This window comes from Schistocerca cancellata, chromosome 2, assembly GCF_023864275.1.
Source record: "Schistocerca cancellata isolate TAMUIC-IGC-003103 chromosome 2, iqSchCanc2.1, whole genome shotgun sequence".
In the NCBI taxonomy this organism is placed as follows: Eukaryota; Metazoa; Arthropoda; class Insecta; order Orthoptera; family Acrididae; genus Schistocerca; species Schistocerca cancellata.
This window is the reverse complement of record NC_064627.1, coordinates 975,319,646-975,337,995: the sequence shown is the minus strand read 5'-3', so window position 1 is coordinate 975,337,995 and position 18,350 is coordinate 975,319,646. Positions and strand designations below refer to the sequence as shown.

Below are 18,350 nucleotides of genomic sequence, written 5' to 3'. Positions count from 1 at the left end.
AAACTCGGTATTACATAGTTTTTGAACACGGTCGGAACTGCAACTCTTTTATCGATTTGTCTTCCAAAAATACTGTAGAAAAATACTCCATAACCTCAGGTCTTGCCCCCGCACCCCTCCTTTGGCCCTCATACGAACTATCGTATGGCCGCTCTTGTAAAGGGGCCTGTTAATTAACTGTTCCGTGAGTGTGATGATATGAATGTAACTCTTATCAACTTCATGCAGAGATCACCAGATCATTTGGCTCGGTATTAAATTTTACACCTCCACGTTTCTGTGAAGAACATACTCTTATAGAAACTCCTCCTGGAACTATACTGAAGTTTCTCAACTCCTGTGTAGAAGGTTACAAGAGAATTTTCCAGGAATCTGATTTTCTTAATCTCGTATTACAGTAACCGTAGTTGTGTCAGCTTTGTCTCGTTTGGCCACATTTGACAAACTTTTTGTTAGTGGTATTGTAGGCAGATAATATCTTGCATCACGCCCGTCTTGTCCGAACGAACACTGGCTACTCGCAAGGCGCGCAGAACTTATCTAGGCGGGTCGTTACATGGTTTATCACCAAAAGCTCTTAAGGTGTGCCTGGGCAACAAAGAAAACGTTTACGAGTACAGAGTGTTTCGAACATGAACGTTTTACGAAGTTATTTGGAGAGAGAGTGGGGGAGGGGGGCCACGGTGACGTAGCGCCGGTGAATGTAGAATGCAGCCTTCACAATTTGAAAGCGTGAAATTGGAAGCAGCCGAGTCATGGATGAGGCGCGAAAAAGGTAAGCCACAGCACCGTTTACTCTTCTTTTTATCATCCTCTCTACTGTTAGGGCGCAAGAATTATTGTACTAAAATTCTTGTAAACTGAAGAACATAACGAAATCAGATAAAAATAATAACTGAGCTCCTATTGATGTAGTTCAGTTCGAGATTTATCAATGCTATCACATTCGGACGTTCTCAATGTATACGTATAGTAATGTTGTAGCTAGAGCGGCGCTGCAACGTTGTGTAGAGATAGTATTTTAGTAGTAAACACCCGATTCTTTAAAGAATCGAGCTCCCATGTATAAAACAGCTTCAAATGTCTGATTACGTTAGAAACGAGTTAAATATGTGACCTTAAGCACGAAAGTGAGAAAAAGTTTAGAAATTCTTTCAAATTATGCTTAAAGTTCGTTGAAAGACGCTACGTGTTCTCATCAAGTTTTTCACGCACCTCAATGGTTATGCCATATCTCCTGAACTACGTACAGGGATATAATTTTGCAGGTACGTTCAGCAGTATATTTGGATACCGTCTGCAAACTTTGTTGCGAATAAAGTACGTAGTGAAGAAGTAATAAATCAAAACGTCAAATCTAATACTGACGTTTGCTGTATGTACAGCGAAAAGATAGTAAGCGATACTACTCTTTTTTTTTCATTTCGAGAGAGGTTACAGCAACGAAACGTTTCATAAAGTTTTGAAATTGTGTGTATAGTTTATTGGAAGTCGCTAAGTGTTCTGATTCTCAAATAGTGAATGAATAAAGACTGGGTATCTGCGCTCCTTTGATTACGCTACCTGAAGACAAACACACACTTTATAACTGTAATACAGGGTGTCCCACATAGGAATAGATAATAGTAACATTAAAAATATATAGGTACCTGTTTGTAAGAGATGCTGGAAGTGGTGGCCATGGGCATCCAGGCATCGCTGACTTCGTGTGATAACGTTACCATCAACACGCCGCGATTCTGCAGGCGTGATGTTGTTAATTTCTCTAGTAACGTTCCGTTTAAGATCATCTGTTGAGCGAGAATTGTCAGCATACGCTTTGCTTCTTAGTGTGCCCCATAAATTATAATCTCACGATATAAAGTCTGGCTACATTGGAGGCCAGAGGCCTCTACTGACAAGTCTTTCTTCAGGGAACACGTTGATGACGTGGGCCATACTTTGGGTGGACGTGAGAGCGGTTGCTTCATCTTGTCGGAATACTGCATACAACTTTTCTGCATCTGTTAATTGTACATAGAAAGAGTCAAAGATCTCTAGATATCTGGTACTGTTTATGCTGTAATTGAAAAATATGGGGACAATAATGCGCATGGCGGACAACACACACCAAACACCTATCTTCTCTGAGTGGAGAGGTTCTTCATGCAGAATATGTCGGTTGTCCTGCGACCAGTATCTCCAAATCTGGGAGTTTACATAGCGTGACAAATGAAACCAGGTCTCATCTGACATGAAGTGAAGCAAGGGTTCCAAGTAACCGTTAGTAGTTGATGTTAACAGCCGATTATAATAAACTCTTTTTTTTCCTAATCCTCAAATTTCAACTCTTGTGCTACGCTCACACGATACTTTTTGAATTGCATGTTTTTTAGTAGACGATGACACGCTGTACGAGAGACACCAACTCGCTGCGTTAACCTCCTTACCACCTCGCGGGAATGTCTGTGCGAATTCCGTCTATAGTTTCAGGGGCCCTCAGACTCGGTCGGCTATTCCTCTGCATATTGCGAACGGATCCTACAGCCCCCCTATTTCCTGTACAAATACTGAATAGTGGTATGGAGAAGTAAGTATTCTTGGTTGCAGTGTTCACATTTATTTATTATTTCCCAATAACGCGTTTCACCTTTATTTTGGCATCTTCGGATTGGCTATATTTTGTAGCAATCGGTACATGGGATACCGCGCATGAAATATCCCAGCAGATAAATGCCCCTTGCCAAAGCTTTAAAAACAGTGCGTTTTGTTCACATTACGGCGTGTGGCGCAGTCCAGTGGAAACCAAGCGGGATCAGGCCTACAGTACAAGTTTACATCGCAAACATGCCGGAGGCGTAGTGCGTATTCTGGCTGAGTGTGATACGTGCAGCCAGTTTTTACTGATGGCTAAATTTTGCTGTATTGCGTTTCAAGCCAGCACCACCCACATTCATTGGAATTCTGTCCTTTGCTGTGACTCCCTGTGGTCTCGTCCAAAGATCGCACTGTCACGCCACACTCGCCAATGGACAAAAATACAAAAAACGTTAGCGACGTCTCGCTGCAACCTGCAAGGAAGAAGAAAGGCCCTCCTCCTTAGCAGAGCAGCGCGCTCACACGGAGGCCAATACAGAGCCAGGCATGGTAGCAGTCCGCCCCTGTCCGTGACCTCAGTTAAAGCAGTCAGCATCAGCGAATGGTACTAAAGAGTTATTCAAGACTCAGATTGAAATGTACTTTTGTCAGCGATGAATATTGTGCTTCGAGAGAACAGTTTATTAATAATTGCATCAAGTGATACTTTAATAGTCAATGACAGTTGTAAATCATCAAGCGCTCCTCTGGCAAATGTTTGTGTCAAGATAAATAAATCTTTTTATTCATTCATGTAACAAAGTGAACTAATATTTAATATACTGTAGTTCGATGGGCAATCCCCCAGAGCAATCTAAGAACCTACAGTTATGGCCGGTGATTGCAGTTTCGTCTCGTCATAACATTCTCCGATTCCAGTACCCTTCCTGTTAGCTTCCTACGTCTCGTCGAAGGTATATTGCAACACACGCTTGACAAAACGTTTTTTATTTTATTTTGCCATTTAACTAAATGTGAAAGGATAGTAGAAACTGTTGTGGCAACATTTATTTTATCCTTTTTGGGGTATGGATTATACCGGTTTATGATCATCGTTTAAGGGGATCCAAGCGATTACGAAAATTTCGGTTTTGAGTCGTTTTGTATTCTGAAATAGTAGTGACTTTCCCCACTAAAACTACATTTATTCTGCAGTTAACTTAATGCTTGAAATTTGTAATTTATTTCCTAAAAGTATGCTGGGACAGATTTGAGCGACTTCCTTTCTGGAAAAATTTATGACATTCAATCTATTTAGTAATTCCACAGATGAAACACCAGCTCCGACATTCAGCGCAAAGAAGCATCGTAAGCACATTGTCCATATCCTCGTTCTCCTTCGGTGTACGACCATAAACACATTTATTTAATTACACAATATCAGACGTATTTGTCAAAATTATCTTTATAATGTCCATGACAGCTTTTGATACAATGTGGTTATGTGTGCAAAAATGCTCTAATCCTTGGTATCTATTGCATTTGCAGCAAGTTTATGGACACTTTGGACATACACTGAGGCGCAAAACTCAAACATGAAAGTAATATTCGCGCGTTGTGTCACTGCCAAGTACATGTGTTGTTGTTGTTGTTGTTGTTGTTGTTGTGGTCTTCAGTCCTGAGACTGGTTTGATGCAATCTCCATGCTACTCTATCCTGTGCAAGCTTCTTCATCTCCCAGTACCTACTGCAACCTACATCCTTCTGAATCTGTTTAGTGTATTCATCTCTTGGTCTCCCTCTACGATTTTTACCCTCCACGCTGCCCTCCAATACTAAATTGGTGATCCTTTGATGCCTCAGAACATGTCCTACCAACCGATCCCTTCTTCTGGTCAAGTTGTGCCACAAACTTCTCTTCTCCCCAATCGTATTCAATACCTCCTCATTAGTTATGTGATCTACCCATCTAATCTTCAGCATTCTTCTGCAGCACCACATTTCGAAAGCTTCTATTCTCTTCTTGTCTAAACTATTTATCGTCCACGTTTCACTTCCATACATGGCTACACTCCATACAAATACTTTCAGAAACGACTTCCTGACATTTAAATCTATACTCAATGTTAACAAATTTTTCTTCTTCAGAAACGCTTTCCTTGCCATTGCCAGTCTACATTTTATATCCTCTATACTTCGACCATCATCAGTTATTTTGCTCCAAAAATAGCAAAACTCCTTTACTACTTTAAGTGTCTCATTTCCTAATCTAATTCCGTCAGCATCACCCGACTTAATTCGACTACATTCCATTACCCTCGTTTTGCTTTTCTTGATGTTCATCTTATATCCTCCTTTCAAGACACTGTCCATTCCGTTCAACTGCTCTTCCAAGTCCTTTGCTGTCTCTGACAATTACAATGTCATCGGCGAACCTCAAAGTTTTTATTTCTTCCTTTATTGCTTGCTCAATATACAGATTAAATAACATCGGGGATAGGCTACAACCCTGTCTCGCTCCCTTCCCAACCACTGCTTCCCTTTCGTGCCCCTCGACTCTTCTAACTGCCATCTGCTTTCTGTACAAATTGTAAATAGCCTTTCGCTCCCTGTATTTAACTCCCGCCACCTTCAGAATTTGAAACAGAGTATTCCAGTCAACATTGTCAAAAGCTTTCTCTAAGTCTACAAATGCTAGAAACGTAGGTTTGCATTTAAAATCTTTCTTCTAAGATAAGTCGTAGGGTCAGTATTGCCTCACGTGTTCCAACATTTCTACGGAATCCAAACTGATCTTCCCCGAGGTCGGCTTCTATCAGTTTTTCCATTCGTCTGTAGAGAATTCGCGTTAGTATTTTGCAGCTGTGACTTATTAAACGGATAGTTCGGCAATTTTCACATCTGTCAACACCTGCTTTCTTTTGGATTGGAATTATTATATTCTTCTTGAAGTCTGAAGGAATTTCGCCTGTCTCATACATCTTGCTTACCAGATGGTAGAGTTTTGTCAGGACTGGCTCTCCCAAGGCTGTCAGTAGTTCTAATGGAATGTTGTTTACTCCGGGGGCCTTGTTTCGACTCAGGTCTTTCAGTGCTCTGTCGTGCTTCTGTACGTATGTTGTACAAAATATGCCACAATTCCACAGAAGATGTATTCCTGTCCCTGTGAATATTATAATGTAAAATGAAGCTGGAAGCTTACGATACCTGCTTGAAAATGACCAAAGGTCGAAACTGACCAATCGCATAGATAATTAAAAAAAAAAAAAAAACAAACAGCCTACCTGGACCATGTTTTCATTCTTGAAGCTGTCTTGATCCTGCGTGGTGTAAATACGAGTTTTCTTCAGACTGCTTCTCTCTTTCATTAGTTGTAGTGTGGACTGTGATATCCGCGGATGTTTTTCACTTTGTTCAGATTTCGGAAGTGACGAGGAAACGACCTCTTTCATTTGGTCGCACGACATAGGGTTGTGAAATCAGACGCTTCTTTTTGAAAGACGAACTGCATCACTTTGCGCAGTCACGAAACTTGCGTCTCCTGTTACACGAGATTTCAGGAAAAGCTGTCAACATGTATGACACGCCTAGTCGTGAAAACTGACTTATTTTTACGAAATGGTAAGCAACCCAACAACTGGTGGCGTGACCCACGCCCAAGGTTCTCCCGTAGTTCATGCGCGCGCAAACTCGTTCTGTTTGTCATCCGCACGCGCCAATACGGAAAAAAAGCAAAAAAATCTCGGCGACCGCCGGAGCGAGCCTCAGCAGCGCAGTCGGTGATTGGCGGAGCGGCGGCGCGCCTCCGCACTCCACAAGGTGAGCAGGTCTCGGCTGGTGGCTGGCGGCTATCCCACTGTACCAAGAGCCGGAGGTTCCAGTCACCGCCTGCTTCCTCGAGCTTCAGAAGTCTGGACTAGAGGACGGTCGGCATCCGCATCCAGCGACTCGGAGATCTACTCTGCTAGCTGAACTTCCACGGAGGAATCGCCTCTGCTAATCAGCCATCCCCACAGAGATTGAGGTAGGTCGGGTATTTAAAAATGAAGCAGTCGTGTACACTAGTGACAGTTTCAGTACAGTTCTTCACCAGGCTGGGAAACTATATGAAACTCTGTTCTCTCAGCTGCCCGGCACTAATGACTATCATCAGCGAAACATTCAGGGGGTTCAGGTGGAACGCTACTATTTTCATCAAATTTCTGACTAGATTGAGGATGACTTGGTAGGGAAGAGGTAACGGATGAAGAGTCTGTGACAGATGTAGAAATAATTTCAGGTGTGCCCCACGTAAGTATTTTGGGACCTGTGTTGTTAGCCGGCCGGATTGGCCGAGTGGTTCTAGGCGCTTCAGTCTGGAACCGCGCGACCGCTAAGGTCGCACGTTCGAATCCTGCCTCGGGCATTGGTGTGTGTGATGTCCTTAGGTTAGTTACGTTTAAGTAGTTCTAAGTTCTAGGGGACTGATGACCTCAGATGTTAGGTCCCATAGTGCTCAGAGCCATTTGAACCATTTTGAACCTATGTTGTTCATGTTTTATATTACTGGTCTTGTAAACAATATTAGTAGTAACGTCAGACTTCTTGAAAATCTAGATCTGCATCTACGTGGTTACTCTGCAATTCACAATTAAGAGCCTGGCACAGGGTTCACTGAAGCACTTTCAAGCTATTTTTCTACCGTTCCACTCTTGAACAGCGCGCGGGAAAAACGAACACTTAAATATTTCTTTAATTTCTCTCATTTTATTACGATGACGATTTTTCCCTATGTAGGTGGGTGCCAACAAAATATTTTCACGCTCTGAGGAGAAAGTTCAAATGGTTAAAATGGCTCTGAGCACTATGGGACTTAACATCTGAGGTCATTATCCCCCTAGAACTTAGAACTACTTAAACCTAGTTGTGGTAAGAGGTACCCTCCGCCAAGCACCGTATGGTGGATTGTAGAGTATGTATGTAGATGTAGATGCAGAAACCTAACTAACCTAAGGACATCACACACATTCATACCCGAAGCAGGATTCGAACCTGCGACCGTAGCAGTCGCGCGGTTCCGGACCGAAGCGCCTAGAACCGCTCGGCCACCTCGGCCGGCTGAATAGAAAGTTGGTGATTGAAATTTCACTAGAAGATCCTGCCGCAACGAAAAACGACTTTGCTCTAATAATCGTTACGTCAATTCGCGTATCATATCCGTGGTACTCTCGATTGTTTCATGATAATACAAAACGAGCTGTCCCTTTGTGAACTTTTTTGATGTCCTCCATCATTCCTATCTGATGCGGACTCCAAACCCACGGCAACACTCCAGAAAAGGGCGGACAAGCGTAGTGTAAGCAATCTCTTTGGCACACCTGTTGCATTCTCTAAGTGCTCTGCCAATAAATCGTAGTTTTTGGTTTGTTTTCCCCACAACATTATCTATATACTCGATATTCGTAATTGTAGTCCCTAAGTATTCAGTTGAATTTACCCATTAGATTTGTGAGATTCATCGTGTAACCGAAATTTAGCGGATTTCTTTTAGTACTCATGTGGATGACCTCGCACTTTTCACTATTTATAGCAAATTGCCACTTTTCGCACCAAACAGAAATGTTGCCTAAACCATTTTGCTATTGGTTTTAATCATATGATGCCTTTGTAAGACGGTAAATGACAGTATCTTCTGCAAACAATCTAAAAGGGCTTCTCAGATTGTTTCCTATGTCATTTATGTAGATCAGGAATAGCAGAGGGTTTATAATACTTCGTTGGGGAACGCCAGATGTTACTTCTCTTTTACACGACGACTTTCCATCAGTTACTACGAACTGCGACCCTTTTGACAGGAAATAACGAATCCAGTCACACAACTAGGAAGGTACCTCGTAGGCAAATCGCTTATGATGAACGTTGTCAAAAACCTTCTCGAAACTTAAAAATGTGTAATTTGACATCCCTTGTTGATAGAACTCATTAATTCGTGCGAATAAAGAGCTAGTTCTGTTTCACAAGAACGATATTTTGTAAAACCGTGTTGACTGTTTGTCAATTAATTGTTTTGTTCGAGATAACTCATAATGTTCGAACACAATGTACTTTCCGAAATCCTACTGCAATTAGACGTTAGCGATATAGGTTTGTAATTCAGTGGATTATTCGTATTTCCTTTCTTGGTACGGATCTTTCTGTGAGCGAGCGGTTGTTTATTACTTTTAACTACGGAGTTATCCTATCAAGATACTCTGGAAGGAAGCTGCCTGGTATACAATACAGATCGGTGGTCTTCCTTTTATTAGGTGATTTAAACTGCTTCACTACACCGAAGGTGTCTACTTGCAAGTTACTCACTTTGGCAGTTATTCTTGATTCGAATCCTGGAGTATTTAATTCGTCTTCTTCGGTGAACGAATTTTGGAAAAATGTGTTCACTAACTCTGCCTTAGAGGCACTGTCATCAGTAACGCCACCATTGTTATCGTGCAGTGAAGGTACTGATTGCGTCTTCCCCTCGAGTACTCTATATACGTCCAGAACCCCGTTGGGTTTTCCGCTAGATATCGAAGCAGAGTTTCATTGTGGAAACTATTAAAAGCATTTTGCAAAGATATTCGAGCTAAATTGGAGCTTCTGTGAAACTTCACCAATCTTGGAAATTCTGCGTACTTTTAAATTTGGCATGCGTTTTTCGTTACTTCTGCAACAGTGTTCTGACCTGTTTTGTGTGCCGTAGGAATCAGTAACATTTATTATTAATTTATTCGGTATATACACTATGTTATCAAAAGTATCCGGACACCTGGCTGAAAATGACTTACAAGTTCGTGGCGCCCTCCATAAGTAATGCTGGAATTCAATATGGTGTTGGCCCATCCTTAGTCTTGATGACAACTTCCACCCTCGCAGGCATACGTACAGTCTGCTGCTGGAAGGTTTTTTGCGGAATGGCAGCCCATTCTTCACGAATTAATGCATTGAGGAGAGGTATCGATGTCGGTCGGTGAGGCCTGGCACGAAGTCGGCGTTCCAAAACATCCCAAAGGTGTTCTATAGGATTCAGGCCAGGTCTCTGTGCAGGCCGGTCCATTACAGGGATGTTATTGTCGTGTAACCACTCCGCCACAGGCCGTACATTATAAACAAGTGCTCGATTGTGATGAAAGATGCAATCGCCATCTCCGAGTTGGTCTTCAACAGTGGGAAGCAAGAAGGTGCTTAAAACATCAATGTAGGCCTGTGCTGTGATAGTGCGACGCAAAACAACATGGGGTGCAACCCCCCTCCACGAAAAACACGACCACACCATAACACCACCGCCTCCGAATTTTACTACTGGCGCTACACACGCTGGCAGATGACGATCACCGGGTAATCGCCATACCCACACCCTGCCACCGGATCGCCACATTGTGTACAGTTATTCGTCACTCCACACAACGTTTTTCCACTGTTCATTCGTCCAATGTTTACGCTCCTTACACCAAGCGAGGCTTCGTTTGGCATTTACTGGCATGATGTGTGGCTTATGAGCAGCCGCTCGACCATGAAATCCAAGTTTTCCCACCTCCCGTCTAACTGTCATAGTACTTGCTGTAGATCCTGTTGCACTTTTGGAACTTCTGTGTGATGGTCTGGATAGATGTCTGCCTATTACACGTTACGACACTCTTCAAAAGTCGGCGGTCTCTGTCAATCAACAGACGACGCCCGCCTGTACGCTTTTGTGCTGTACGTGTCCCTTCACGTTTCCACTTGACCATCACATCGGAAACAGTGCACCTAGGGATGTTTAGGAGTGTGGAAATCTCGCGTACTGATGTGTGGCACAAGTGACACCCAATCACCTGAACACGTTCGAAGTTCGTGAGTTCCGCGGAGCGCCCCATTCTGCTCTCTCACGATGTCTAATGACTACTGAGGTCGCTGGTATGGAGTACCTGGCAGTAGGTGGCAGCACAATGCACATAATATGAAAATCGTGTGGTTTTGGATGTGTCCGGATACTTTTGATCATTAGTGTATCTTTCAATTGGCGTCAGTGCACGCCTACGTAGTCAGATTGGAAGAAGAGGGCGCTGCCACTTAGCAAGGCGTCAGATGACGCAGTTTTCTACGCGTACAATAAGGAAACTTTCTGAAAGAAGCTGCACAGATATCCAGTCAGATCTTGGGAAAATTTCAAAGTGGTGCACAAACTGCTAACAAGCTTCTAATGTACAGAAACGTAAAACTGTGCACTTCAAAAAACGAAAAAAAAAATTTAGCCTATAAGATCAGTGAATCTCCACTGCAATCTGTGAACTCATAAAAACAGCTGAGTGCAACACTTTGTAGGGATATGAAACGGAATGATGATATAGACTCACTCTTAGGTAAATGCAAATGGCTGTAAGCACTAAGGGATTTAACATCTGAGGTCATCAGTCCCCTAGACTTAGAACTACTTAAACCTAACTAACCTAAAGACGTCAACACATCCATGCCCGAGGCAGGATTCGAACCTGCGACCGTAGGAGTAGCGCGGTGCCGGACTGAAGCGCCTAGAACCGCTCGGTCACAGCGGCCGGCAGTCTTACGTAACACAGGTGACAATCAGTCTACAAAGCGCAATGCTTACAAATAACTTGTGCGTCTCATCTCACACTACTGCTTTAGTGTGTGAGACCCCTACCAAACAAAACTAACAAGGGGTAGAGAACGTGTAGAAAGAAGGGCGACACGAACGGTCACAGGTTTGTTTGCGCCACTTCAATTGGCGGACGCTTGAAGACTGACGCCAACTAACTGGCGAAAGCATTCTCAAAAAGTTTCAAGAACGACCTTGAGGACAGGACTAGACTAATTACATCAAGCACGCACATGCATTCCTCCCTCGCTCCACACGCGATTGCAGTGGGAAAAAGCTCTAATATTCGGTATGAAGCTACGGACCTCTAGCACTTCAGAGTAGTTTGCAGAGTATGTACGTAAATAATAATAATAATTCCATGTGGCTCGGTGACCTCGGTCAAGTCTTGTCTACAAGAAAGCAGCAACGCCAGGAGACAGTATAGATTTCAGAACGACCTGAAGATGACTGATGAATGGTACAGGCTCTGGCAGTTGACCCTGAGGGCAAATAAATGTAAAATACAGGGTGTCCCATTCAAACCTCCCTGATTTGAAAAGACCCAGAAAAGAAGAATTTATTTATTTATCTTCAGTACACCTCTATATGTGAACCACTTGTAGCACGAAGAATATCGACTCTATATTCAATTTCCTCTGTCAATTTTGCAATCGCATTAGTGACACGATGTCGCAACGTAGGAATATCATCCACTTTGGTCACATACACGCGGTCCTTCACGAGTCCCCACAGGAAGAAATCAAGTGGCGTAATGTCGGATGAACGTGGTGGCCAGGCAATGGGTTCTCCGCATCCCATCCAACGACTGGGAAATGTCCTATCCAGGAATTTGCGAACAGCCGTTGACCAATCCGGCGGAGCTCCATCTTGTTGAAAAATGGTGTTGGGTTGGAAATCTTGTATCAGGGGGTAAACAAACTGCTCCAGCATGTCCAGATACACTGACTCGTCCACTGTTTGTTCCGCAAAGAAGAACGGTCCAAAAATCCTGTCGTGCATTAGCCCGCACCATAGGTTTAGTTTACGGCTATAGCGAACATGTTCAATGACAATGTGCGGATTTTGCGAACCCCAAATCCGAACATTATGCCTATTAACCCTTCCTGATAGATGAAAGGTTGCCTCATCTGAGAATTTGCTTCATCTGAGAATAAACATCTTTCCATATCAATACGCTGGAGCATATTCGCAGCAAATTGTTGTCGGCGTGGTTTGTCGTTTGGCGTCAGATGTTGCAGAATTTGCACTTTTTAAACACACATACGAAGACTCTGGTGAAATACACGATGCAATGTTGACAGAGGTACATCAAGTTGCCTAGATTCTTGACGAATTGACCTACGTGGGCTTCTGAGAAACGTTTGATGTCCTCCACTGTTTCTTCTGAGACTCCCTAACGTGCAGCGCCAGAATGTTTCATAACACTTCCTGAAGCCAGAAAATTCCTATACCATTCCTTAATTGTTTTCACATCAGGTAGATTACATTCGTACACACGACGATAATTTCTTTGCGCAGTAATCGCCGATTTTGTTTCTGAAAACCAAACTATTGCTTGCTCGCGCTGCTATAGAGTCGCCATTTTCACTTCATGTGACCATGCTGCACTCTGGCGACGATACTTTGCACTTCTGACGCGGGAATATAAATTCTTTGAGATGGTCTACAATGTGGTGCATTTTTCACTGTCGTATCTATTGTGGTTTTTCTCTCCTGGGTCCTTGAAATCAGGGAGGTGTGAGCGGGACACCCTGTATTGCTCACACATAGGAAAAAAACTACTACTGTAGAACTACATTGTTGATCACAATTTGCTATAAACAGTACCTACCGTAAAATATCTGGGAGTAACTATCCAGAGCGACCTTAAGTCAAATGATCACATAAAACAAATAGCAGGAAAAGTAGATGCCAGAAGGAAATTCACACGAAGAATCTTGAGGAAATAAAACTTATCCACGAAGGAAATGGCTTACAAGGCGCTTGTTCGGCTATTCTTGAGTATTGTTCATCTACCTGGGGCCGTTACCAGGTAGGACTGATAAAAGATACAGAGCAGATCCAACGAAGAGCGGCGCGTGTCGTCACGAAGTAGTTTAGTCGGCGAGGGAGCGATACAGAGCTGCTCAACGAACTCCAGTGATAAACATTACAAGAGAAGCGTTGTGCATCACGGGGAGTTTTACAACTGAAATTTCGAGCAAGCATTTCCAGGGAAGAATCGGACAACTTATTACTTCCTCCCACATACATCTCACGAAGTGACCACGGCGAGAAAATTCGAGAAATTAGAGCTAATGCAGAGGCTTACCGACAATCATTCTTACAACGGGGCATTCAGGAGTGGATCACTACCACGGGGCATTTGAGAGTGGACCAGGAAAGGGGGGGATCAGCTACTGGTGCCTGAAGTATCCTCCACCACACACCGTTGGGTGGCTTGCGGAGTATGATGTAGATGATCCATATCATGTGTTTCACTTATCCAACTGGGAACAGTGGACCTACTGTTCAACGTGGGATCTGATCCTGTTGTCGTTTCTGGGGAACCTTCACTTCATTTAGAGGTGAATGCTAGAAGGCTGAGTGAAAATCCCATGGTCCAACTGGGATTCGATCCCGTGACCTCCGGGTGTCCAAGCTCAGGATTTAATGCTAGGCCACCAGATCCGACTGTATATAGACGTAAATGTGTAAACGTAAATGAGAGAAAATAAACTCTTAATTTTATTACATACAAAGAGTTTTCCTAAACAAACAATAATCCACTTGTCGAATTTATATCGCGCACAATGACTTTTGTTGGAATATTCGACATTACTGCAAACTGAAGTAGAATTAGCGAATTATTTGTTGAAATGTTGATTTCTCTGCTGGCTTTCATGCTTTTCTAAACACGTCGCCAAGTGCTGATATTTGCAGTGACTTACATACATCCTAAACTGCGTGCAGGTCATCGCAAAATTCCTGTTATTGAAAGAGAATCGGTATCAGTAGGAGGATCACGAAGTATGCTCTAGAGAATGAGAAAACAGTCGTTCCTCGCTCCATTCATACTTGCAGCGGCCTGTGGTCTCTTTTATTGGTAGAACGAGAAAGCATTGCCTAACCAGTACACTTAATGGACAGCTTTGTTGTATTCCATTGTTCGCCGTTTATGGTCTCCCCGTGTTTTTATTTATTTTCCCGAACACTGCTAGTGAGAAAGAGGAACATTCTCGTGAAACATTCATGCAGACATCAGATCCAAACCGTAGGCAAGAAATAGACGAATAAACCCTACCACTAACCGTACTTTAACTTAATAGAAACTAAAGTGTATCGTAACGAAAGACGCCATTTCAGTATTTGCATAAACAGTAACAGTATCAGTAAATTATTGAAACAGAGGCTAATGATACCATGTACACACACACACACACACACACACACACACACACACACACACACATGGAGATATTATTTCAGAGGTATCAGTGCATTGAAGAGGTGAGACGATTTAACATAATTACGACACTCGAACTCCTCCATTCATCCACAGCCTTAGCCTTTGCATAATTGCATTCATGAATTTTATTTTTCCCAGTGCATGTCACAATGCACACCCGACCTTCTGTAACATACCTGTCACGCGTACTCCTATCAGGTGCAGGCAATACATATAGTTGAATAATTTTCGTTCACGACCGAGCGAGCTGGTTTAACCGTAAAGACACTGAACTCATATTCAAGAGGAACTGTATTCAAATCCCAGTCTCGACATCTAGACTATCTGATGTGCTTCACCTATAGCGATTTCGTCCTCGGTGAGAAGTTATACCTCAATCTTCCTTCCTGCTCGATTCCAGCTTAACGAGCTTCTTTTAGTAACAGGTTCCATTTTAATCCATTTGTTTTCACCCACTCTACAACTTTAGCGGTTTCGTTATCATCATAATGATGTACCTCCCGGGAAAGCGATTGTAATGGCAATGCGCCAGGAGATGTGACTGCATGGTACTGAAACCGGCAGCTGTTTGACAACATACAAGTGTTGCCATACACTAAAGAAAAACTAAGCTCAGCCCACAGACATTACTGGATGAGGATATGGAGAGGCATGTAGTCGGAATACCGCTCTCCCGGCCATATGTCATACACTACAACAAATACAAATACTTCTTTCCTGCTGTAGTTTACTGCAAATGCTACCAAGTGCTGTGAGCACTCAGAAAAATGAAAATTAAATGTTGAACAAGTGAAAAAATTTGGGAAAAAGATTCTGATTCGTTGACATTAATTCTAGAATAAGCCACAAGCAGTAAGACATTGTGGACTAGTGGGGTCATCTGTAAAACTGAGGCCGGCCGGAGGGGCCGCGCGGTTCAGGGCGCTACAGTCTGGAACCGAGCGACCACTATGGTCGCAGGTTTGAATCCTGCCTCGGGCGTGGATGTGTGTGATGTCCTTAGGTTAGTTAGGTTTAATTAGTTCTAAGTTCTAGGAGACTGATGACCTCAGAAGTTAAGTCGCATAGTGCTCAAAGCCCTTTGAACCATTTTGTAAAACTGATAAAAAACACATTGTCTTTCCAAGTTTAAAACTGTACGAGGAATCGCGAATCGAACTCTGTCCCTTGCCTCCTGAAACCAATAACCGCATCGATTAAGTTAGCCACGCACAGCGAACTCGCGGTCACACGCCGAAACTTTCATTTTAAGTAGACTGTTGACTTTATTCGAGCGCACTGAAACATTCTTCGTGAACTACACTACTGGCCATTAAATTTGCTACACCACGAAGATGTGCTACAGACGCGAAATTTAACCGGCAGGAACAATATGCTGTGATATAGAAATGATTAGCTTTTCAGGGCATTAACATAAGGTTGGCGCCGGTGGCGACACCTACAACATGCTGACATGAGGAAACTTTCCAACCGATTTCTCATACACAAACAGCAGTTGACCGGCGTTGCCTGATGAAACGTTGTTGCGATGCCTCGAGTAAGGAGGAGAAATGCGTACCATCACGTTTACGACTTTGATAAAGGTCGGATTGTAGCCTACCGCGATTGCGGTTTATCGTATCGCGACATTGCTGCTCGCGTTGGTCGAGATCCAATGACTGTTAGCAGAATATGGAATCGGTGGGTTCAGGAGGGTAATGCGGAACGCCGTGCTGGATCCCAACGGCCTCGTATCACTAGAAGTAGAGATGACAGGCATCTTATCCGTGCGGCTGTAACGGATCGTGCAGCCACGTCTCGATCCCTGAGTCAAGAGATGGGGACGTTTGCAAAACAACAACCATCTACACGAATAGTTCGACGACGTTTGCAACAGCATGGACTATCAGCTCGGAGACCATGGCTGCGGTTACCCTTGACGTTTGCAAAACAACAACCATCTACACGAATAGTTCGACGACGTTTGCAGCAGCATGGACTATCAGCTCGGAGACCATGGCTGCGGTTACCCTTGACGTTTGCAAAACAACAACCATCTACACGAATAGTTCGACGACGTTTGCAGCAGCATGGACTATCAGCTCGGAGACCATGGCTGCGGTTACCCTTGACGCTGCATCACAGACAGGAGCGCCTGCGATGGTGTTCTCAACGACGAACCTGTGTTCACGAATGGCAAAACGTCATTTTTTCGGATGAATCCAGGTTCTGTTTACAGCATCATGATTGTCGCATCTGTGTTTGGCGACATCGCGGTGAACGCACATTGGAAGCGTGTATTCGTCATCGCCATACTGGCGTATCACGCAGCGTGATGGTATGGGGTGCCATTGATTACACGTCTCGGTCACCTCTTGTTCGCATTGACGGCACTTTGAACAGTGGACGTTACATTTCAGATGTGTTACGACCAGTGCCTCTACCCTTCATTCGATCCCCGCGAAACCCTATATTTCAGCAGGATAATGCACGACCGCATGTTGCACGTCCTGTACGGGCCTTTCTGGATACAGAAAATGTTGGACTGCTGCCCTGGCCAGCACATTCTCCAGATCTCTCACCAATGGTCAATGGTGGCCGAGCAACTGGCTCGTCACAATACGCCAGTCACTACTCTTGATGAAGTGTGGTATCGTGTTGAAGCTGCATGGGCAGCTGTACCTGTACACGCCATCCAAGCTCTGTTTGACTCAGTGCCCAGGCGTATCAAGGCCGTTATTACGGCCAGAGGTGGTTCTTCTGGGTACTGATTTCTCAGTATCTATACACCTAAATTGCGTGAAAATGTAATCACATGCCAGTTCTAGTATAATATATTTGTCCAATGAATACCTGTTTATCATCTGCATTTCTTCTTGGTGTAGCAATTTTAATGGCCAGTAGTGTACTAACGTTGCCACATAAAAATTAGCATTTAGTTAAGATGACTGACGATTAGATGTGGAGCTGCACTGATGTGTTTGTGCTGATGATGACAATGAGAGAAGAAGGAAGTTAGGGTTTGACATCTCGTCAGCTGCCGGCTCAGTAGAGATGGAGCCAAAAATCGAACTGGGGGAATGATAAGGATGATAATCGACCGTGGTCTTTTCGAAACAACCATGCGGCCATTTTCGTTAAGCGGTTTGCGTGAAACCCGTTGCCGTGTCGTCCTCTGCTGTATGGCATCATTTGGATGCTGTGTGGATGGGCAGCCGGTCAGCACACCGCTCTCCAGGCCGTTTTCGGCTTTCCATGCCTCGGAGCCGGCACTTCACACTCACGTAGATCCTCAATTGGCATGTTGGCACCACGAGGCTGAGTGCACCCCGTTCCAGTCCTCCCAACAAGGAAAAAAATCCCTGGGAGTACTGGAAACCGAATCAGGCTCCTGTGCTTAGCAATCAGACATGAAACAATGAAACTGAACTTAGCAACAGCACAGATCCTACATTCCGCGATCGTGTCTCTTTTGTCTACGAAGGGCGCTCAACAAGTAATACAACACGTTCATTTTCTCGGTCTGTTACATCTTGGGATATTCCGATTTCAGCCCCGTGTTCCGATAGTTGGTGGCGATGTGCGTAGGCTTTAAAATAACGCCTGCAACGGAGATGCATTCCAAGCAGTGACCTGTCGTTGGGTTTCTTTCGGCGGGAAACCATTGCGTCGTAGATAATCATTAGCTCTTGCGTAATACCTATGCAGATCGGGCAGTGAACAAAAGCACGGTGAATCGTTGGGCGAGCCGTC

The 18,350-nt window shown here is 43.8% G+C and overlaps 1 protein-coding gene across 1 annotated transcript in view; it reads left to right on the top strand.

Annotated features, from left to right (window-relative positions):
- Window positions 1-6,401: 6,401 nt before the first annotated feature.
- The window catches only part of LOC126162950 (L-threonine 3-dehydrogenase, mitochondrial), a 273,596-nt gene continuing 261,647 nt past the window's right edge, over window positions 6,402-18,350 (top strand). Inside the window, exon 1 of the mRNA XM_049919785.1 lies at window positions 6,402-6,580. The gene's annotated coding sequence lies outside the window, so the exon portion shown is untranslated. The remainder of the gene's footprint in view (window positions 6,581-18,350) is intronic.